At 39.0% G+C, this 24,250-nt stretch overlaps 1 protein-coding gene across 3 annotated transcripts in view; it reads right to left on the bottom strand.

The window, feature by feature from the left end:
- LOC129718603 (protein pellino) overlaps positions 1–24,250 on the bottom strand; it is a 70,862-nt gene that overhangs the window by 44,037 nt on the left and 2,575 nt on the right. The gene's annotated exons all lie outside the window — the stretch shown is intronic.

Genomic DNA, 24,250 nt, shown 5'->3' with positions numbered 1-24,250 from the left:
GCAACATTTCGCAACCGGCAACACGAACGGAATCAGCTTGTCACGAATGCGGCGAAACGTTCCACGGACAGATGAGCGTTGATAAATGGCATTAGAGGCCGATTTTCCAGCGCAGCTTCGCCGTTTTTCGCTGTACATGAATAAAATATATCGCTCATACATAAATACATGTACAGTACAGAGCGAATCAGAGAAACAACCTACAACACTGCGAGGAGAGGTTGCTTGTTGTGACGTAAACAGAGCCAGGTAAAAATACAGCACGGCCTAAGCCACTTGCAAAAACCCCATACGTCAAGTGCACCGGAATGGGGAACGGGTGGGAAAAAAACGGAACGGGGGCGTCGGCTGATGGGTGATCTTCCAAGTGGTGTGCGGCTGGCCATAGGAGCGTACAGAGACGCGAGCGCATGGTTGAACCTGACAAGTTTCTACTCATTCTTCGGTGTGTTTTTCACGTTTCGAATTCAGTCCGGTGGACTCTCCCGCAATTCAGGTGTGCTGCCTAGCACGCACATTGCGATTCCCACCCAGTAGAACCGTCAGAGTTTGTGTGCGAGTGTGTGTGTCTGTGGGGAGGGGTTTGTACTGTGCGGAACTATTTTGCGGTCAATAAACCCCCAACAGGGAAGAGGCACCACATGAGCGCAGCGCATCGCGGGGAGCACCGTTACAGCTTAGAACGAAAAACAATGTTCTTCCGGGTTGCGCCAGCATACGGTGCGGCCTGCGGCGCATCAGGGAATTTCAACGGATTTGGTTGATTTTTGGTTCCGGAATTAACTTTATCTTTCATTGCTTTTCTATTGATGGTGATGGGCGCAAAAATTTGAAGAATTATTACTGATTATGTTTGTGCTCTGTTGGAGACACCTCATTAAATTAGGCAGTAAAAACGAAACAAATTTTCAATGAGAATATATTTCATGTGGGGACCACAACATTAGATCTCTAGCTTTTTGACATGCAGAAGTTTCTCAGCTTTCCAGATAAATATAACAATCTGTGATTCTCTTCCATCTTACAATATGAAAATTGACAGCCAAAATTTTGTGATTTTTCAATGCAAGGTATACTGATTTATGATAGACACTACTCTACAAAAATAGTTAGGAGAAATAAAAAAAAAACAGAATAACAAGAATAGGTAAAAGAATCATTATTTTGAAATTGATTACCATTATCTTGGCATAATTTTAAAATAATAATTAGACTGTTCTTCAATTTCCTTCAGATTTAATTTCAAGAATCTTTTAAAATTAGGAAATTATTAAAACTATTGTAAACCTTCTCTAGTTTTACAATATTTTCATGATAATCTTGGAGATCTTATGAATGTGTTATAGGACACATCCCAGGAATTTTTATTTATGAGAAATTAGAGAATCAGAATAGAATTTCAGAGTTATTCTATGAGTTTTTGGGAATCGTTTGATAATCACTTTATAATTTTAAGGAATCATTTTATTTTACTCTTTCATCGGTTTTGCATATTCCTACGAAAAATCTCTGAAACGTTTTCTTACTTGGTAAACAATAACTTGACCAGATCGGTACAGCATAAAGCATAGCTGGTCTAAAAATTTGTTTGTAAATCAAAAGTTTATTCTTTAAACAAAGTTTGGAATTTCTATTAATGAGAAGATATAAACTGCCGTGAAATGCATATCATTCCCATCTGCGAAACCATTGAACGGAGAAAACTGCAATAAAAGATCTTGAATGTTTAGTTCAATAAAATACGATGCGCTTGGAATATTAATGTTTTTTTCTTGAAGACGCGAATGCTTCTAAAGCGTCTATAAAATTGAAAAAAAATATGTTTTTTTCCTCTCAGATTGATGGATTTTAATGTTTTTGTTACTTTCGTTTCAAAAAATGTCAATTTATAACAATTACAATGGAACAAATTAAAGTGGGACTGATATGCGATTATTTTGCATGACAGCGTGTAAAATAATCGGCTTACAATCCCATCAGTTTTTATGACCACTGGGAACGAATCAGTTTGTTGCTGTTTATAGTTATCAAACTTGTTAATTTTGCTGGATGAGAATCATTTTGAAAGTGTGAAAATATTGTTTAACTTCGTGCTAAATATCCTCGTCAGATCTGATCCGTGCTTTCTACGCATATAAAGATAGCTCTGTTGAAGATTGTCTCAGTTTTAATCTGGCTCTTTTGATCACTTTTAATTTTTTTTTTCGTGTGGTTTTACTCAACACTAACAAGGAAGAATAGAATGTTGTGGAAAAACGCATTTGAACTTTGAATATAAGCGTTATTTTTCATAATATTCATTATGGGACTGGTATGCGATTACTTTTAAGAAGGGACGAACTGACCTGATATTTTTCGAAAATTTTTCAGAACAAACTATATTATTTTCCACATCTATTTTGTAAAGCATTGCCGAATCTAACCTCTGGTGATCATAACTCAAAATCGACGAAAATTCAAATGGGACTGATATGCGTTTCACGGCAGTAAACATCTCGTATATTTGAAGCACTTTGCTTGTATACTCTCAATGTGCTCTTTGAAAATTAGTTTTTATCGTGAATTAGTCCCAAGTACCTTACCTTGTCAGACCAACTTAAAATAACCCCATTCATCTTGACAACATTATTATTATTTGGCTTGAGGAAAGAAGCCCTAGTGTTAAGAGGAAAAAATATCAAATGTGTTTTAGAAGCATTGGGAGAGATTTTCCACTTTTGAAAGTAGGAAGAGAAAATATCTAAACTTTTCTGCAATCAATTACATATGACACGAAGCCTTTTTCCTTTTACGGAAATGCTTGTGTCATCGCAGAACAATCACTTTGTGCATCCTGGAGGTAAATCAAGAAGATCTGAAGTAAATATGTTGTTGTAGGAAATCTATCAGATTTTGAATTCTGATAGACAACCTGCAGAGTTCGATCAGTAAGATAATTTTTTTTTAAATTTTGATTAGGAAAATTGGAACCAAACGGCTTCTTCTCTGGATGTTTTTTGTCATGTTAATAGGTTTTGCCTGATATTGCCTGTGCATCCCAGCTTCCAGCCACATACAAAGCACCATATCGACCGGGGATCTATTCTTACGTTTTACGACTTCATTTTTTTTGCGGACTGTATCCTGTTGTAAACTATTGTTAGACTTTAGATTGTTTTATTGTAAACTACGTTTCGGAGCAGAACCGCTTCATTTACTCGCAGAAATGTAATTCGGAAGGTAAGGTTCCAAAGATCGTGCAATTGATCCTATCGTATGATCTTCGGAACCTTTCCAGCGAACGTCTTCATTGACTGCACGAAATTCTCGATAAACTTTTAGTTTTGTGATTTCTTCTTCAGCATGTATACCCACGTTTAATGTCTAAAGGATGAACACGAAATTATTGCAACACAGAAATCTTGGTGTCAAACATCGCATATTTATCGCATATAATTCAAATGCAGAGAGTAGTTTTATGCTTGAAAATCCTTAGTTTGCATGTATTGGATCAAATTTTTGAGTTTGCTTGATAAAACGCTCGACAACTAAACGAAGAAAGAACTCAAAAACATGCCTACACGCAGGTTTTTGTCCGCTATGGTTCCGGATAACTGCTGGGAGGTCAGCGAGGGCGTCAAATTTTTGACAAGTTGACAAATTACTCAAATTAAAATATCTGTCTTAGTTTTTTTTAAGAACATGCAGAAAAGCCCATTCTTTCACCGCAAACGTCAGTCAAGATTGAAATTCATATGAGAACTGACCCCAACCGAAAACAGATACGCTTCCGAATTCTCTGCCGCAACCTTCCAATCTGCTTCTAAAGTTGTTAACAGAACTTCCTTTTATGACTGTCAGAAACAGAGAAGACTTACGAACGTTTGCTTCTGCTTCTTATTAGTTTTCAAAGCAGATTCCGATCCCTTCGAACATCCTTACTTGAAAACCTCATCGATATTTTTCCACTAGTCACCACCCATCAGATTGACCTTCCACTTGCTGCCCTACTTGCTATTTCGTGGTTACTCGTTCAGTCGGATGAATTCCAGAATCAACTTAGCGCTAGAGAGACTTCCTCCTAAGCAGCAGCTGGATATAAAATTCCACGTAGAAAAAATCCGATTATTAACCTCAGGATTCCCACTCGGTCCATCTTTACGAGTCCTGAGGATTTTTTTTTTGATTCTTCAAACGTTTTCATAGTATTAAATGCGCATCGCAAGAGAGCTTAATATTTATAGTATAAATTTGATCTGCTGACTTAGTTCTTCCCGCGTAAGTTTTAGATTCTGCAATTTTGGCTTTAAAGTTTGAAGGAGTATAGCAACACTTAATGTTAGGATAGCAGCTCACTGTCATATGACTTTGTTCAGTAAAACACAATCATGATTTGTTCAAACTTCAAACAGAAAAACTCAATAGGTTATGGGCCCAAAATATTACCCTGGATTCTGAAGATACGTTTGGAAAATCGAAGAAACGAAAAAACGATAGGGAATCTCTAAAAAGCTCAAAACATGAAAGTACTTTAACGATCATTTGTTAAAATATTATGTGTTTTTCTGCAGACGGGGATGATCCACCTAAAAACTGTTTTAAGCTTTAAAACTGCATTAAAAATCTATTGATATGAAAGACAGGCTTAGGATCTATGTATGTACCAGCAAAAAACAAAGCAAAGCAAAGCCTTGGTGCTACATTCCGATTCGGAATCTGACCTTCTGTTTATTTATACACAGACTTCGCAGCCGACTGTTTAGCGTACAGGACAATTGCAGGGCTAGCGATACGATCCTACTGACACTAACAGTCTCTCCCGAGCCGAAACTCGAACCCACGACGACTGGCTTGTTGGGCCAGCATCGTACCTCGAGACCATCTGGGAGATTATGTACCAGCATGACGCCTAAATATCTGAGCCGATTTTCACTAAGCTCGGTATACGTTTTTCTTTTCAAAAGGAAGGGGTTATAGACGAATCGAAAACTAGAAGGGATGATTTCTAGGCCCTTGATCATATCTGGATACCCGTAGCTGATTTCCAGAGACCAGAACATAATGTTCCACATTATTTTTGAATCGAAGATGGCGACTTTCGGCTTCTGGGAGCTGTATGAATTAGGATAAAGTACAAAGAAGAAGTATCGGTGTTCAAAGACATTTTTAAATTGATTTGACGGATTCCGATTTCCGGAAAGCTAATTAAAATTAGAAAAAAGTTTTATTACTCCCAAATATTGGTATTTCCAAATCAGGGCCACGCCTAGAAACCGCCTAGATGATACACGGTGCTCCCACAGACCGTTATTATAAAATAAAATGCACCAAAGAATCTGATTACACCATTCGATTCGTTATGACGTCCAGAATCTCTGGTCAAAATTTCAAAATCATCGTACGGTACATTTTTGAGTAATGCCCTTTTGAAGGTCGTAAAGTACAGAAAAGTGATATGAAACCGACGAAATACTTATTGTAAAGCACGTTTTTCAACCACCATTTCATGAAATAACTTCCAAAATAGTTTCTACACATTCCAAGGGTTATATTTCAAGACATTAAAAATTGGTGAAAAGATTTATTTGAAAATCCCACAGCGCACAGTGGTCTAAACTCGAAAAATCGTGATCATCTAGATTTGACTGTGAAAAATTGATTTTATGTACTCAATGTCTTCAGCCAAATTGTTTCATAGAACAAGGCCTTACTTTTGGCGTTTTTCGTTTTACGATCAATCCACCTAACAGCTAGATCAAAAATATATTTTTTCTAATTTTCAATATACCAGATAGCTTACTTCAGCAAAGTTGTGGAAAATTTTAAAAGAAAAACAATTTCTGAATACTGCGATGTCCTATCTGTACGTTGGACTCGACAAAATAGAGTTTTTTGTGGAACACCTCTCCTCAAAATTAGTTTTTTGTTGTATTGAAAATTAGAAAAAATATTTTTTTGATCTAACTGTTAGGTGGATTGATCGAAAAACTGAAAACGCCAAAAGTAAGGCCTTGTTCTATGAAACAATTTTGCTGAAGACATTAAGTACATAAAATCAATTTTTCACAGTCAAATCTAGATGATCACGATTTTTCGAGTTTAGACCACTGTGCACTGTGGGATTTTCAAATAAATCTTTTCACCAATTTTTAATGTCTTGAAATATAACCCTTGGAATGTGTAGAAACTATTTTGGAAGTTATTTCATGAAATGGTGGTTGAAAAACGTGCTTTACAATAAGTATTTCGTCGGTTTCATATCACTTTTCTGTACTTTACGACCTTCAAAAGGGCATTACTCAAAAATGTACCGTACGATGATTTTGAAATTTTGACCAGAGATCCTGGACGTTATAACGAATCGAATGGTGTACTCAGATTCTTTGGTGCATTATATTTTATAATAACGGTCTGTGGGAGCACCGTGGATAACTTTCGCTTTAAGAAAGTCCACGAAAGCCGACTATAAATATAAATTAATATTTTCGGAATCCAGGTGCGAGTCTAGGGAGCAAATATCCATGTCCGATGCCATTTTCGTACGAAGGTGATAGTTTCTTGAACAAAGGTGATAGTCATGGAAACGTTGTAAAAATGAAGAATTAACCAGTAAAGAAGAAAAAAGGTCTCAATTTATAAATAAACCAAGATTTTTAAAGATTCTGTTTGCTGGAGAGCTGAATTGGATTGAGGAAAATGCTTAAATACTCCCGGAAATTGGTACTTCCGGAGCTGGCGGGACACCAAGAAACAGAAAATCTATGTTTAGTGCTATTTTTAAATCCAATTTGCAACTTCCGGTTGCTACTGACATTCAAGTATTAATATTTCTAAAACCGGGTCTGTACTGAAAATCCGTGTCCGATGCCATTTTGAATCCCGAGATAGCGGTTTCCAGTATACAAAAAACTAATAACGCATAAATATAATAATAATATTATAGTGAAGAGTGTACAATACGTTAGAAATAGTTACTAAGGCTGTTGTATTGCGAAATTAAAATTTGATTATCAACATTGATCGAACAAGATAAGACCTTCTGAAATCTATTTATAATAAAGTGGAAATGTACTCGAATGTATAATACAACATCACTTTGCAATAGCTAAACCCAACTCTACAAAACTTGGCACATGTATTTCTAGACATAGGAGAATGGTTCTAGAAAGGCAAACCACTGATTCAGCGACTTCTAAGCCATCATAACAATAAGAGCTCATATTGAATCCCGAGCAAGATCAGATACTCAGCTGGTAAATTTTTAAATTGGGCAATGGTTAAACTTAGAATTTTCGAAAAAAGAGGATTATTTTATGCCCTATTTCAATGAAAAAAATGTCGACGGTTCTGACAAATCAAACTCTTAATCACATTTGGACCGAGATTTCTGCTGAAAATTTATCACGATAAGCATTGGCGTAGAATTTCCAGTAAATTATTAAAGAAAGGCAAACTGAGAGATAGTAACCCAAATCAATCACGGTTATGTGGTAAAACGGGATTAAAGAAACAGTGGTTTTGCGTGCACGACAAGTTCGTGTACCTGGGCTCACTGGTAACTACCGACAACGATACCAGCAGAAAAATCTCCGCAGGACGCTACGATTGAGTAGAATTGGCCGCCGCACCAAATAGATCATCTACAACACTGATTAGACCGGTAGTCCTCTACGGTCATAAGACATAGACTATGCTTGTGGAGGACCAACGCGCCCTTGTAGTCTTCGAGCGGAAGGTGTTGCGTACCATTTTCGGTGGCCTGCAGGTGGAAAACAGAATGACAAACGAACCACGGAATGCATGAGCTGGTAGAGGGGCCATCTACGCAGACGAAGACCTGGCGAACTGCAACCATGGACCGAGTGGAGTAGTTTTTTTTTCTCCCTACCTGGGAGAGATTTTCAAAAAAAAAATTCTTTGGGGCAACACCAGATCCTAAAAATTTGGTTTAAAAAAATCGATTTCGGTTATTTCACGAGAAACAATTAAACTTCTTTATGAAAATTTTTTGTTCATTTTTCCATCGATCAGAGTGAAACTTTGACCACTTTAAGGTTCCACATCCCGAAATTCGATTCAGCAGAAATTCTTCATGGCGGCTTTTTTTGCGAGAAGACGATGCTTTTAAGCCCTACTGCTGAACAAAATTAGAATGTCAAATGTTTGGTTGGTAAACGTCTGGGCAGTGCGTACCAGCAGTACACCCGTACTAGTTGGCATAAAATAGACCCCAGTGTGGTCCAAAGCATAATGCCCAGCAACTCCTATCCCTACCTCCACATGGTACGGCAGCCCCGTCGCGAGACTAGGCATCCGCAGCCCTAGTAAGGCAGCATGCCGAAACATTAAAATACTTCGAACAATCAAGAATTGAATACGGACCGGAACAATTGGCAACGACCTAGGCGACGAAATAAGGACGACGATTGGAAGCTCGGTACATGGAACTGTAGATCGCTGAACGCCCCGGGTGGCGACCGGATTCTGCTGGATCAGCTAGAGCCCCGCCACTTCGACATCGTTGCGCTCCAGAAGTTTTGCCGGAAAGGAGAGAAGGTACGGAGGATTTGTGGCCGCAGGGCACAGTACTACCAGAGTGGCGGCACAACCAATGAGCTGGGTACCGGGTTTATAGTGCTGGGCAGGATTCAGAGTCGTGTGATCAAGTGGCAGGCGATCAGCGACAGGTTGTGTTTGTTGAGAATAAAAGGCCAGTTCTACAACTACACTATCCTCAATGTGCACTGCCCTCACGAAGGAAGACCCGAAGTAGAGAAAGAAGAGTTCTACGCACAGCTGGAGAAACTCTACGATAGCTGCTTGCGTAGAGACATCAAGATCGTCACCGGGGACCGGGGCTGGGCGCATTGCCTCTCGAAGACGGCTGGTGTAGCATTCGCACAGCTATCGTGAAGAGACCGCAACGGCGACACTAGGAGTGGAAGCACCGAGTGGCAGAAACGACTGGTATGACGGGGAGTGCGAGGCAGCGGTGAATGAGAAGAACCGGACCTGGGCGATATACCTGGGCAGGTCAACGAGAGAGAACAAGGCCAATTACAAACGGGCACGGAACAACATGACCACGGTTCTTAGACGAAAGAAGCGCCAGCAAGAGGATCGTGAGCATGAGGAGCTGGAGCAGCTGTACCGTGCCAGTGAAACGCGGAAATTCTATGAGAAGGTAAACCAGTCCCGCAGAGGCTATGTGCTGCAAGCCGACATGTGCAACGACGCGGATGGGAACCTTCTCACGGATGCCAGCGAGGTGGAAGGAGTACTTCGATGGACACCTGAATGGCGAAACAGTATACAGAAACGGAGCAGGAACTGACCTAGGAGCACCAGCAGCGGATGACCGAGTACCAGCCCCCGATATTCACGAAGTTCTTTGTGAGATCGGGAAGCTGAAAAACAATATGGCCGCAGGCAAAGACGGACTGCCGAGCGAGCTCTTGAAACATGGAAGAGAGGCGCTGGCTAGAGCGCTGCACTGGGTCATTTCCAGGATTTGAGAGGAGGAAAAACTGCCAAACGAGTGGATGGAGGGAATCATCTGTCCCATCTACAAGAAGGGCGACAAGCTGGAGTGCCGCAACTACCGCGATATCTCGCTTATCAATGCCGCCTTCAAAATACTCTCACAGATCCTGTTCCATCGTCTATCACCTTTAACAATGAGGTTCGTGGGTCAGTACCAAGCGTGTTTCATGGGAGCCCTTGCCACCACGGACCAGATCTTCTCAATCCGACAGATCTTACAGAAATGTCGCGAGTACAACGTGCCCACACATCACATCTTACATACAGTCGATCTTACAGATACAGTCGATCGAGAACAGCTATGGCAGATCATGCACGACAACGGATTTCCGGATAAACTGACTCGATTGATCAGAGCCACCATGGCGCAAGTGATGTGCTACGTGTGTGTTTCGGGGATACTCTCGGGTCCCTTTGAATTGCGCAGAGGGTTGCGACAAGGTGATGGACTTTCCTGTTTGCTGTTTAACATCGCCCTTGAGGGTGTGATCCGGAGGGCGGGCATCGACACGAGGGGCACAATTTTCACAAGGTCTGTTCATCTTCTGGGCTTCGTGGATGACTTCGACATCATATCACGTAACTTTGCGACGGCGGAGGAAACTTACGCCCGACTGAAAGCCGAAGCTGGACGGATCGGACTGCGGATAAATGCGTCGAAAACTAAATACATGCGAGCGAGAGGCTCAAAGCAGAACAACATCAGCCTCCCAACTCAAGTCTCTGTAGACGGTGATGTGCTTGAGGTGGTCGATGAGTTTGTGTATTTGGAGTCACTGGTGACCGCCGACAATAACACCAGCAAAGAGATCCAGAGACGCATCCAGGCAGAAAATCGTGCCTACTTTTCACTTCGGAAGATACATCGATCGAATCGAGTGCGACGACGCACGAATTTGACGCTGTACAAAACCCTGATTAGACCGGTAGTCCTCTACGGGATCGAGACAACAACGCTTCTCGCGGCGGACCTTACCGCTCTTGGAGTTTTTGAACGGAAGGTGCTACGGACTATCTACGGTGGAGTACAGACGGACGACGGAGAATGGCGACGGCGCATGAACCACGAACTGCACGCTCTGCTTGGAGAGAATCCCATTGCACACCTGGCGAAAATCAATAGGTTGCGGTGGGCCGGTCACGTCGTAAGGATGCCGGACGACAACCCTGTGAAATCACTTCTCTTCAGCAACCCTGCCGGCACCAGAAATAGAGGGGCGCAGCGTGCATGATGGCTCGACCAGATCGAAGGAGATTTGCGGGTGAAGAGACGCCTGGGGAACTGGCGAAACACAGCCCAAAACTGAGCAACATGGCGACAAATTCTTGGCACGAGTCACCACGGCTCTCGTCTGATTGGTAAGGTAATGGTAAGTAAATGTTTGCACTCCCTAATAAACAGTAATGTCGAGCCCCAACACTAAAAAAATTAAGATTAAAGGCTCTGAGGGAGGGTTTGAAACCTACGAACCCCCCTCCCTCCCCTTGGCTACGCCACTGACGATAAGACATATCATTTACTTTCAATCAATAAATTTAATAGTCTTAAGAAAGATGATTCATCTGCAAGCTCCAAAACAGCTCACGCTCTCGTAGTCAGCACCTCGTCATGTCCTTTTGACTCGTTAGTGTTCGAAATCCGTTCAGTGCCGGGAAGAACACACCTTTTCGCTACACTTTTCACAAGTATACCACTCTACTGGAGTAAGATGTATCCCTAGGTCAAAAAAATCAAACCATACCTGCAAAAATCAGGTTTCTAAACATAAATTTGGCGGAGTTTTGCTACCTGAATGAGAAAGATTTTACAAATTTTCAAGCAGAGGAAGTTTTCTATCAATATTCAAACTGCTATTAGATTTCTAATGATGCGATAAACGTTAATAATAATAATTTTTAATTCTTAACAATAAATTCAAACTAAAATGGCTACTAGACTCAAACAAGAAAATCAAGAGCACACACTGGCGACCGTCAGCTGTCTTGAGCTGTAGCTTATTTCTGTCCGATGCACACTCGCTCATACGCTCGTGTGGTCAAACGAAATTCCTCTTAGCCGGAAGGTCAACTGCTGGAAAATAATCGATAAACACATTCAGGATGCTCATTCGCTCTGCATTTGCTGCATTCGTTAAAAAGGGCTGCTGCACAAGTCAGAGGTAATATTCGACCGCATAATTTACTCCCCAGCAAAGTTTATTAACCGTCGGAACAGCAGTGACACAGACAGGCTCCCGCATAGGGCGACACGGTATATGAGAGCTTCACAAAAGGTGCAAGGTCATATCCTAGGGCGCCGTCAGACTGGGTGCCATTTGTCACCGCGAGTTGGTCTCTGCAGTGATATAAAAACGAAGCTTGTGTGAATGTTTTTAATCGAAAGCTGTTGGAGCGTTAGGAACAATGACGCAAGTTTGTGCCTAAATTTTGGCGATGAATCATATTAAAATTATAAATGAACTCTCCGCTACATAAAGTGGCAAACCAAGTTTGCCATGAAGGCGTAGTTCTACGGAAAAAATTGTACATAAATTAACTGTCATAACATAACCGCGAGTTAAAGCGGCTTCTGGTTCCGTTTCGACTCCGAGCCAGTCAACATGCGGACCAAAGTTCAACACCTGATGAAACCTGACACGTAACAAACAGACCGCGCTGTCAATAGTGACTACCTTTAGAGCATCGAGTGAAGATATTACATAGTTTTTGAAGTGGATGTTATACAGAGTGTGTTTACGGAGAAAAACAAGAAAGTAAAAATTGAATTACAGGTCGGACTCGATTATCCCGAACATCAAAAAAATTTTCATTTCGGATAATCGAGTTTTTCGGGTAATTAAAGCACACAAAAAATACTGAAATTTTGCTATTGACGAACATGAAATAAATACTTCTTTCTTCATTTTATTTGTATGATGCAGTGGCGTAACCAGAAGTTATTTCAGAGGCGAAAATGCGAAAAATCTCGAGACGCAAAAAAATAAATTGGACATTGATTATTTTCACTTAATTCGAACATGTCCCAAACATGCCGGAAGTGACTTAAATGGTAACAAATATGCCAGAAGGGATTGCAAATGCAAAATTTCGGAACATAAATTGAAAACGGACACCAAAAAACTAAAATTCCGGATAATCGAACTTCGGATAATCGAGTTTGCGGATAATCGAGTCCCCGGATAATCAAGTCCGCCCTGTACAAGCGAATGGCTTGTACGTCTCGATTCAGGATGTTGAGCGAACACAGGACCTTCACTTCAGAGCCATTCAACTATTCCAATTTTTCAAATTTTGTTTGTGGTTCTTAACTTTAAGGATAAAAAACAGCTAGACTCTAGCTCTAGTGAAGAATAATGACTGTAGTTCCCACCCTAAGTAAGCTGGAAGGTGTAACTGTTTTATGCTGTAACTAATTTAGGAAAAAAAACTTATTAAGTGTTGTCTTTTGTAAATTCATCTGAACTAAAATCTGCGTCAAAAATATTGAAAAAAAAAATGTCACAGAACAACAGAAGTAAATAGAGCTTTTAAGAAGAACCTAAAAAATAACTAAAACCAATCAATTTAATCTATTGATTGAAAATTTCACGTGGAATGACTGGACTGTACCATTTTACACACAAGCTAAAACCAAGGCCTGCATGCTACTGCTGGAGCAAGTTACTGCCACTATTCTAACCACGGCAGGACGACCTACATATAGATGAAAGGCGGACTGTCGGTCTCGTTCGCTCACAGAATGAAAAATTGATGCATGCAAGAACCTGGCTGTTTTACGACTGGCGGTGGCCGTATGTTACACTATCCTCTGTATGAGTAATTTCGCAGCCATCCGCCGACCTGGAGCTGGATCGACTGTTAGCCACCTAAATTTATCGATTGATGTAGATGAGATTTGCTTTCGGTTTTCCGAAAGCGGCTGAAGGCACTTTTCAGATGATTATCGCAAAATCACATGCGAACAAATTGAATTAGCAGTGCCAAGAAAATCGTTCGACTGAAGGAGGCTTTGAAAACTTCTATGCTTTCTATTGACTATATTTCCCTGGAATAATCATCACTGTGATGTAAACAGAAGTAAAGCATAAACGAATCATTCCGTCACATGTGCTACCAGAATATACTGCAACATAACATAAATAAGACAGGGCTAGAAATTTTTTTATTGATTTTCAGAAAAGCAAATAGCGGGTCTTCTTAATCCAAATTTACCACAAATTCTCTCATACATGTCCCTGTTGTGGATGATCGCATCTCATGGACGATTAAACATTTGCCTTTTACACCTAAAGTGTCCGTTTGGCGAGGGTTCTCGAACGAAAGCATCCTAACCTATACAATATTACACACGTTTGTCCGATAGCAATCGACCGCAATGTAGATTACGGGCTCAAACGCAAGCATCGAGGCAGAGAGATAGAGAGAGAGAGAGTAGAACAACGATGATGAGGACGATGCGGTCTTTGACCATGACATTTTATAGGGTAAATTTTCCGCTTGACACCAGTGGATAACATATATCCTAAATATTGATTTTGTTGAGATCAGATAAGTATACAGCAAAACATACTCGCTCCTCAGAGAAAATATTTTTTCATTTTCTTGATGTTGACAACTGAAGGTTGATATTTAAGTTCTATGAATCAAACAATATCGCACGCTTAGCCTGGGGGCTAATGGCGGATATTGTTTTTGGCACATTTTGCATGTGTAGGATAAGTACAACGATACACCGTGCCCCAGTGCTGAGTCGAGAAAATTTCCAGCTCGAAAAGATTCTCGACTCGATCGGGAATCGGACCCGATATCACAACCGTGTGGAAGAGCTAGCCGACCGACCTCGCTAACCACAGAGCCACGGGGACCACTTAGTTCTATGAATCATAACTCATTAATTCTACTAAGACAAATCATACTGATTGCATCCAACAGGCACCTGATTATCGCGAGTCTATTACTAATAAGGCATCGCAAAGTAAAATGATGCAAAAAAAACTGAGACGAAAAGTTCATTGTCACTCGTGCCCAACCAAGAAAAAAGGACTCCAAAGGACTATATCAAAAGGAAGAAAATTTACTGCTTATCACCAAACGTCTCGCCAGTCGAACATTCGTTTTTTTTCTTTTTTGCTTTGTGATTTTTTTTTGCCTTTTCAGCCAATCGGCCCGTCACGGCAACGGATTTGTGATTCCTCCGCGGTTGAGTTCTGTTCCGTTCCGTTGCTGGCACTAGCAGAAAAGAAAGAAAGACAAAACTATTGATTGAACGCGCTGGTGCTGCTGCCGCCATTCAAGGATCACATTTCGTCCTTCTGAAATCGGGTCCAACCTTTTACAGCGGAAGGAAGCGGTCTGACTCAGCTGATTTCACTGTGAAATGTTAAAATTCACGTCTAAAAGGGAGCTCGTTGTACAGTTGATTAATCGAAACTTTAACAACACGCCAACCAAAAGATAGGCTGCAGCGAAGGGTAACGCAACTTTTTCATTTTAATTAACAGCTGATGAAGTATGACAGTAAATGGCAACCGGTTAATTGGTCATGATGCAGCGGATAGGAGTTTTCTTTTTTGGAGGCTTCACGCTAGCTGTCGTGTCGTGAAGGCCACAGTAGTACGAAACGCTAAAGTTACCCGGGAAAGAAAAAAAATGAATTAAGTAATTTGTGACAGTGAGCAGAACGAATTGTCAAAAAATGTCTAGTGCAGTTGGGGTGGGGTTCCGAGATTGTTATCATAGAAACATGATACTTCGGAAGTATTTTCTCTCAACAAATGCTACTGACAGGAGTGTAATCTTATCAAACATTTAAAGCCTCATGATTGATATTCTTTTATCAATTTTAGACATTTCTGACAGCAACTGCCAAATGTTCGATGTGGTAATCGGTATCGAATCTGATCTTTGCAAATCTGTACAATCAGAAAAACATAACTTTGATGCAATGAAAATAATCGCTACACAATTTAATATTTTTTTGACTTCTGGATTTTGGGTGTCAGGACTTTTTCCGAAATTATCGACCCCCACTCCCCCATAATAAGGCTTAATAAGATTTTGCATTACCCCTCTCCTCCCTCCACGAATCTTACGTAAGATTGTCTTTCTAGGGAAAAAAATAATTTTCGAAGGTGAAACATTTTTTTACACATAGCATATTCGTAGAGGATAAAACAAAACAAGTTAATACTATGTTAAAGTAAACAAAATTCAAAATTAAGTAGAAATGAAGTAAAGCACACAATCACCCAGCGACGGCGAATTCACTGCTTTTCCAAGGATCAACTGTTAAGATCGCAGGGATAAATAATTCAACTAATTTAATTTTTTAGTTTTGTGAACTTTTTTTTCAGTTTTTTTTTAAATTTTTCAATCTTACGTAAGATTCTCTTGAATCCCCCTCTCCTCCTTCGTAAGTATTCGTAAGAAATTCAGATAGCACAAAACCGAAAAGCAAATAGATTTTCTTTCAAAAATTTGCAGAAATTTGACGGTAAATTGGACAAATGAGAAAAGTAAAATGAATATAGATGTGAGGATGAATAATGGAACATTGACCCTATTAGAATGTGAACAAACTTCTTTGAATATGCGAACAGAATCACAAATTTGAACAAATTTGACTCTAACGAGGACAGACTATTCGACATGACTGACGTCCCGGTTAGAATAAACTCATATATACGTTAGTCACACCCATAGGTTTCGCATAGATTCCATAGGATTCCTCACATTGGAATCGCAAAGCGTCCGCAATAAGGAATCCTGACGAAAGAATCCTCAAGAATGCCTTGTATATGGGCCTGGGATTCTTGAGTGAAAATTGTGTTATGAGCATTCTTCGGATACGAAACCTTTGACTTTAACCGTTTTGTGCTTGAAATTCTTATATCTGTTGTGATTTTCATTTGATTTCGATGGCGCCAAAAGATCCAGTAACTTATCTACTTTCAAATTAGCGTCAGCGGTGCCCAAGAATTCTCTCATTCTCGGGAATCCGTTATTCCGAAAACTGAGGAATTTCATGAATATTTGGACAAAATCTAACAATTATTGGTTCAAGATACATAAAATTACTTTAACAGGTCATTTGTATGGTTTTGAGTATTTTGATGATATGCCCTCGGAATGGTCCTTCCGGAATAGTTCCCACAGTGGCTCCTGGTGGCCATAGAAACAATTTTACAAAACAAGGTTAAATATTATCCAATATTGGTATATTCGGATGATGCCCCTAGACCGGAAAACGACCTCAGACGCCATGTTGAATTGAAATAATCCCGATTCCGAAAATACCCATATCGGGTGATATTCGGACATTTTTGGCCTTTTCCAGAAACCGGAAGTCACTATATTGAGTTCAAAATGGCGTCTGGCGTCTGGAAATCACCGGTCTCTGCGCATCATAACGCATCCGGAAATACTCATTTTGGACGGTATTCGGCCAGATTTTGTTATTTTGAAGACACCGGTAGTCACCATTAAGGAAATCAAAATGGCGTCTGAGGTCGTAATACTCATCTTGAATGGTATTCAACCTTGTTTTATTTAATGGTTTCTATCGGCAATAGAAGCCTCTCTGGAATCTATTCCGGAAGGAACATTTTAAAGCCATATTGCTCAAACACTCAAAAGCTATCAAATGGCCACTGGAAGTAATTTTAAGAACTTTGAACCATTAATTGTAAGATTTTGTTTAAATATACATATAATTCCCCAGTGTCGGAATATATCCCTGACAAACCGGATATCCGGCTACGAGAGATTTTTTCCGGGGCACTGCTAACGCTGATTTGAAAGTAGATAAGTTACTGAATCTTTTGATGCTACAAGTATCAAATCAAGTATCAAATATCGAATGAAAATTGCAAAAGTTACAAGTACTTGAATTTGGGGTACCCAAGAACCCCACCCCGTCGAGCACATAACGGTTCGTATCCTAAGAATTCTCCTAGCATGATTCTCCTTCAAGAATCCTAGCCCCATAGACAGGGCATTTCTGAGGATTCCTTTTTCAGAATTCCTCATCAAGGATGCTTCACGATTTCAATGTGAGGAATCCTAGGGAATCCGAAAGATTCTCATTACACGATTCTCATTCAAGAATCCTAACTTCATAGACAGGGCAGTCTTGAGGATTCCTTTTCAGGATTCCTTATCAAGGACGATCCACGATTCCAATGTGAGGAATCCTATGGAATATGAAGGATTCTCATTGCACGATTCTCATTCAAGAATCCTAGCACCATATACAGGGCATTCCTGAGGATACTTTTTTCAGAATTCCTCATCAAGGATGCTTCATGGTTTCTATATGAGGAATCCTTGGGAATCCGACGGATTCTCATTACACGATTCTCATTCAAAAATCCCATAGTCAGGGCAGTCTTGAGTATTCCTTTTTAGGATTCCTTATCAAAGATGATTCACCATTCCAATGTGAGGAATCCTGCGGCATCTGAAAGATTCTCATTACACGATTCTCATTGAAGAATCCTAACCCCATAGACAGGGCATTCCTGAGGATTCCTTTTTCAGGATTCCTTATCGAGGACGCTTCACGATTCTAATGAGAGGAATCCTAGGGAATCCATGCGAATCTTATGTGTTCGTCCGGGTACAATGAAAATTAATGAATAAAGAATGAGAAAATAATGCAGAACTAAGTAAAGAATTTAAAAAATAAAAGAAAAAAATAATCGAAAATCATAGAAAAAAGAAATTCATGAAAAATGAAGAATCAAGAAATGAGAATGAAGAATGAAGAACGAAGAAACAAGAATAATGACTAAAGAATAAAGAAATGGGAACAAAGAATGGAATATGAAAATAAAATGATTATAATAAATAAATTATGATACAAAATGAAGCATGAAATTGAAAAGAACAGAATGAAGAACAAAAAAAAATGATAGGATAAAATCAAAAAATGAAGAATCAACAATTTGCGAAATCCACGTAAAAACCGTGTAGAAAAGAGTATAGTACATAGAAAATTTAGGACGAAAAATAGCCAGATTAAGAATTGAGAATAAAAAAAGATCAAGTATAAGAATTGAGGAACTAAGCATCAAAATAAATAATGTGAAATGAAAGGATGAAAAATGAAGGATGAGTTACAAAAAATTTAAAATAAAGAATGAAGAATCAAATATGTAAAATAATGTAACTGAAGAATAAAGAATGAAAGTTGTGAAAGTATGGTAAATGACAGAAGAAGCATGATAAATGAACAAAACTAGGAATAGACGATGAGTTTCGAAAAGTAACATGCAAAAAAAAGAATGAAGATGGAGAATAAAGAGTAAAAAATAAGCATAGAGAATAATAAAAGATTATATATGAAAAACAAAAAGCGGATAAAATATTAAAAAATTAGGAATAAAAATTGAGGGTATGAAAATATAGAATTAACGAAACGTATTTATAGAATTACCGTAATATGAATAATGAAATAAAGAGAATATGAAAATATAGAATATAATGCTCATATAAATTCTCAAAATTTTGTATGGACCGTAGACATCACACCCCTCCCCTCCCCCAAATTGTCCACGTGAAATATAAATGACCCAATACCTGTGTGACTTTGGGTCTGTTCACAAATAACGTAAAGCAAAAACTCGTATCTTTGACCCCTTTTCACTGCATTCACATTGTTTAATGTGGGAGCTCGCTCCTCCTTGAGTGTAACGTAATCTGTGATCAAGCTAACAACGTTTATTTGGCTAGAACAAAGTTTAGTTCCCTGTGCGGAGGATAGTTTTCGCGTGTTTAGTAATTAAACAAATTAATGTAAGATGTTGTTTTTGCTCCTGTTATATACTGTTGTTTTCATGCATTAAACTACTATCAACAAACTTAGGTATGGTATACCACCACAGGCTCAGCATATTGCGTTGATTTGATATTGGCCGCGCGTCATGCGTTGAACTGCTTGATGCTCGATTTTGAAAAGTGACCAGAATAACAAGCTTACCTCAATGCTCAACTAATGTTTCGAATGTATCTTAAAGCATTTTGTCTCAGCTTCCCAATGGTGAAGTCAAATTTAAAATCGGTGGTTGCGAACTTGCTCAAAAACACGTTTTTCTGATGAAATCCAAAATGGCGGCGAGATCCAAGATGGCGGCCAATTTTTTTCTGCTTCAAATGAAAGCTCTATCATTCCTCTTGTAAACGATGTGTTGGTTGCAGGGGGTTCAATGACAACTTCCAGAGAAATAAATCAATTAAAAGATCAAAAATTACTCAAAAATCAATTTCTGTAAAAACCATTTAACCGATTTGTGCCCGAGAGGTCCATCAATATGAACTAACCAAAGTGGTTTTCTCATTTTTTCACTATTTTCTATCATTTAAACACAAAAATATCGTTTCTTAAAGACTTCATGTCCCCAGTGGGACGGTTTCAGCGAGAAATGCTCCCTGCATAATGTTGGCGATTATCGGGGTGCTGACAATGAAAATGAAGTAATAATTAAGAAGAAATAGAAAGAATGGAATATAGAACACGAAGAATCAAGAAGAATGTAAGGACTGAAAGATTAAGAAGAAATAAATAGACAACGAGATATGAACAATAAAAATAAATAATGCAAATTAAAAAATAGAGAATGGAGAAAGAATAAGAATCGGAAAATGAATAATGAGAATTGGAAAAAATTGATAATGAAGTAAAAGAAATAGAGGATGTAGGACTAAAACAGAGATGAAATGTGGAAATAAAATATGAAGAAAAGAAACAAAGAATGTAGAGAAAAAATTTAAGAATGAAGAAATAAATTTATAGAATGATTTGGGAAGGCTGATGTATGGTTAAAAAAATTAGAAATGAAGAATAAACAATGAAGAATGGTAAATATAGAATAAATAGTGAATCAATTACAGGTCGGACTCGATTATATAGAGACTCCATTATATATTGACTCGATTATATATGATTCGATTATATATAATTTTAGACTCGATTATATTTAGAAGCAAAAAAAATTTTTCCATGAATTCCAGATATGACTTATCTAGAGCTAATATATCGTAAGAGAATATCTATAAAATACGTTACGCATGATAATAAAGGGAAAAAATAGGAAAAAATATAAAAAATTAATTTTGAAAATTGTGTAACAAGTTTTAAAATTAAAAAAAAATAAAAATACCTGAATAAAAAAAAATTCAAAAATCAAAAAAATTAGAAAAAATAAAAAAAAAAATTTTTAAACATTTGAGAAATCAAATACAAACATGTTGACAAATCAACATATGCTTTTATAATTTTTTCAAATGATTTTTCTTCACATTTGACTGCAATTACAACAGGAATAAATACAAGAAATGTAGTTTTTTTCGTAAGAAATGTGTTTTCTGACTTCTAGGGTGATAAATCAAAAATAAAATTCTTCTACTGTAGTCGAAAACAACAAATCATTTATGAAATATATATATAAAACATTTTTGTTCTCTGATTTGATTATATATAAAGGGTGATTTTTTTGCTATTTGGTTTTTCGTGTATTCAGATTTAACAGTTCACGCGGGAATCCTGACAGCTGTCAAAGTCTAATGTACCCAGTTTGGTTTGCCATTTCACCATGAGCAGACTTACGCCTGAACAACGCTTACAAATAATCGAATATTATTACCAAAATTCGTCCTCTGTGAAAAATGTTTTTCGCGCATTACGACCATTTTGTGGTCGTCATAATCAACCTACTGAGCAAGCTATTTAAGCTATTGTGACGAAACTTCAAACCAGGTTTAATCTGTTGGACATAAACACACCAACACGTATACATAGAGTGCGTATAGAAGAAAATATTGCTGCTGTATCAGCCAGTTTAGTGGAAGACCGTGAAATGTAAATTCGACGCCGTTCGCAGCAATTGGGCTTGTGTTATTCGACTACATGGAAGATTTTACGAAAGGATCTTGGTGTAAAGCCTTACAAAATACAGCTCGTACAAGAATTGAAGCCGCACGACTTGCCGCAGCGTCGAATTTTTGGTGAATGAGCCTTAGAACAACTTGCCGAAAATCCGCTTTTTACCGAAAAATTGTGTTCAATGATGAAGCTCATTTCTGGTTAAATGGGTATGTTAATAAGCAAAATTGCCGCATTTGGATCGAAGAGCAACCAGAGGCAATACAAGAATCGCCAATGCACCCAGAAAAATGCACGGTTTGGTGCGGTTTACACGCTGGAGGCATCATGGGTCCGTACTTCTTCAAAGATGATCAAAATCGTAACGTTACGGTCAATGACGCTCGCTATCGCGCGATGATTTCTGATTTTTTTGCTGTCGGAAGTGGAAGAGTTGGGTCTTGTTGACATGTGGTTTCAGCAAAACGGAGCAACGTGCCACACATCGCGCGAATCAATGGACATATTGCGTAATGAGTTCGGTTAGCAATTCATCTCACGAAATGGACCGGTGAACTGGCCGCCTAGATCATGCGATTTAACACCGCTAGATTATTTTTTGTGGAGCTACGTTAAGTCTCTCGTCTATGCGGATAAGCCAACAACAATTCCAGCCTTAGAAGACAACATTACACGTGTTATTCGCGAGATACCAGCCGAAATGCTCGAAAAAGTGACCCAAAATTGGACTTTTCGTATGGACCATTTAAAACGTAGCCATGGCCAACATTTAAATGAAATTATCTTCAAAAAGTAAATGGCATAAACCAAGTCATCGGCTCAAATAAAGATTTCATACAGTTTTGTTTAATTTTTATGCGATTTTTTTTTAAAGTAAACCCAAATTCTTAAAAAATCGCCCTATATTTGGTGAAACTAGATCGGCGTATTTTATTATGAACTATTGAAACCTAACGAAACCATCAATGGGGATCGGTAACGACTTCGATTGATGTCAAGCCGAGCACTGCGCGAAAAAACAAGCAGAGGCACAAAAAAGTGATTTTATTATATGACACTTATAACACTCGGCCTCATACTGCTAAAGTCGTTAAAACTTACGTAGAAACGCACGAGTGGTTGTCTTACCTCACCCGCCATATTCCTCAGATATTGCGCCGTACGATTATGATTATGGATTATGCTACTTATAGTTTTAATAGATAAGTTTGCCAAGATTACACTGAACAATTTTTGTTTAAATTTCTTCTACTTCTTTTTACATTGCTGTTGTTAATCACAGTATAACAAATTCGAAAAGAGCTCCTGGTGGAACGAATCAGCACAAAACGAAAAGCTCGAAAACCAATTGTGACCTCGTAAAACCGAATCCGAAGCAGCGTCGAGCTGTCGTTGACGCATTCAATTAAAGTGTTAAACCGGATGCTGGATATTTTTATTTTTCCCGTTCGGTTCCCGTTTGTTCAGTGGCGTATTGTTTTGTTTAGATTTACAAGGAAAACTTCCAGCACTAAGAGAATGGTTCGAGTTTTATGCCCGGGACGTATCTTGCTTCCATGGTGCCGCAATTGAAATTGGGAGCGGACGATCAGAGCAACAACAATCAACTTCGGTCTCTGTGGGGCCAGCCTCTGGTGCGCGCATGATAACGATCTGCGAAGTTCAATGAAAGGCTGATTCCGCTGGTCCACTTTACTGCCGCCGCGAGCATGCAGCTTCAATTAATTAAATCGGATGTGAAGAATAATCAATTGGCGTCTCTGTTCCGCCTCATCGGTCTGTGCGGCTTTGCAATATTGCTGCTTTGAAAAACGAACTGAAAGCCGCACAGTTTATGTCGATAACTATGACTGGGTTTCCGAAGCGTTTAGCGAAGACCGAAGCGTTTAGCAACCAAGATTTGCATAAATCACCGCACCGGCGTCAGCGCGCGTCCGGTTATTACGTTATCAACGTTTCAACTTACTAGTGAATGCATCTACAATTAAGTAATATGTGAGTTTCTATTTTGTTATGAAGGGCCATCGATTTAGTAACAGTTGAAGAACAGAACAACGTTATTTCCAATTTTATGGACTTTCCCCTGGTCGTTTACTGTTTACATACGGTTTCCTCGTCGCGTTGCTGGTCGTTGACTTTCTTCGATCTTCGTTCTTTCCATATGATAGCGGCCTGGGAACGCGAGTCCGAATAGAACGAATTATACGTGTACGTCTGCAAGCGTCACTCAGCGATTTCGCTTGGCTTTCAATAGCGATCGTCTATTCCGATAATAAAATCCAGAAAATCCCTCTCTAATTTACGATAACGGCGAAGGCTAAAATGGTTCTGTGCCCATGGAGAACGCGAAGCAAACCTCCTCGGTACATGTGTTGGGAAACCGGTCACGTCCCGGCAATCACGGCCTAATGGCGAGCGTTTAATAATTGTTATGCCAGCAAACTATCCGCTGCGAGAGTCGAAAGGCGTAGTTTTCAGCGCATCAGGGAAGTTTCGTCGTCGTTGTTTCTTTGTTGTTGCGAACAAGCGTTTCGTGACTGCGCCGATGTGGGATCTGCCTCCCGGTTACAAAAGAAATCGAATCGCATCACCGATGATGTGTGCGCGGTTAAGTTCAAGGCTGTGACTGTGCATTGAGAGTGATCTGAATTATTGGAAAACCGTAACAGCGGATACGTATTTCGATTACTGTAATCTTCCTAAGTACATTTGTTCAATATTTTTTTGCCATTTTATTTAAAAATATTTCAATATTGAAATTGAAATTGGAAGATCTAAAATAAGATCAAATGACAGTATAAGCCAAACTCGATTATTTATACTCCTTTCTTAGGAAAAAAAAAACAC

Source organism: Wyeomyia smithii, chromosome 1 (assembly GCF_029784165.1).
Source record: "Wyeomyia smithii strain HCP4-BCI-WySm-NY-G18 chromosome 1, ASM2978416v1, whole genome shotgun sequence".
Taxonomy (NCBI): Eukaryota; Metazoa; Arthropoda; class Insecta; order Diptera; family Culicidae; genus Wyeomyia; species Wyeomyia smithii.
Note: the sequence above shows the minus strand (reverse complement) of the source record. Positions and strands in the feature narration are given on the sequence as shown.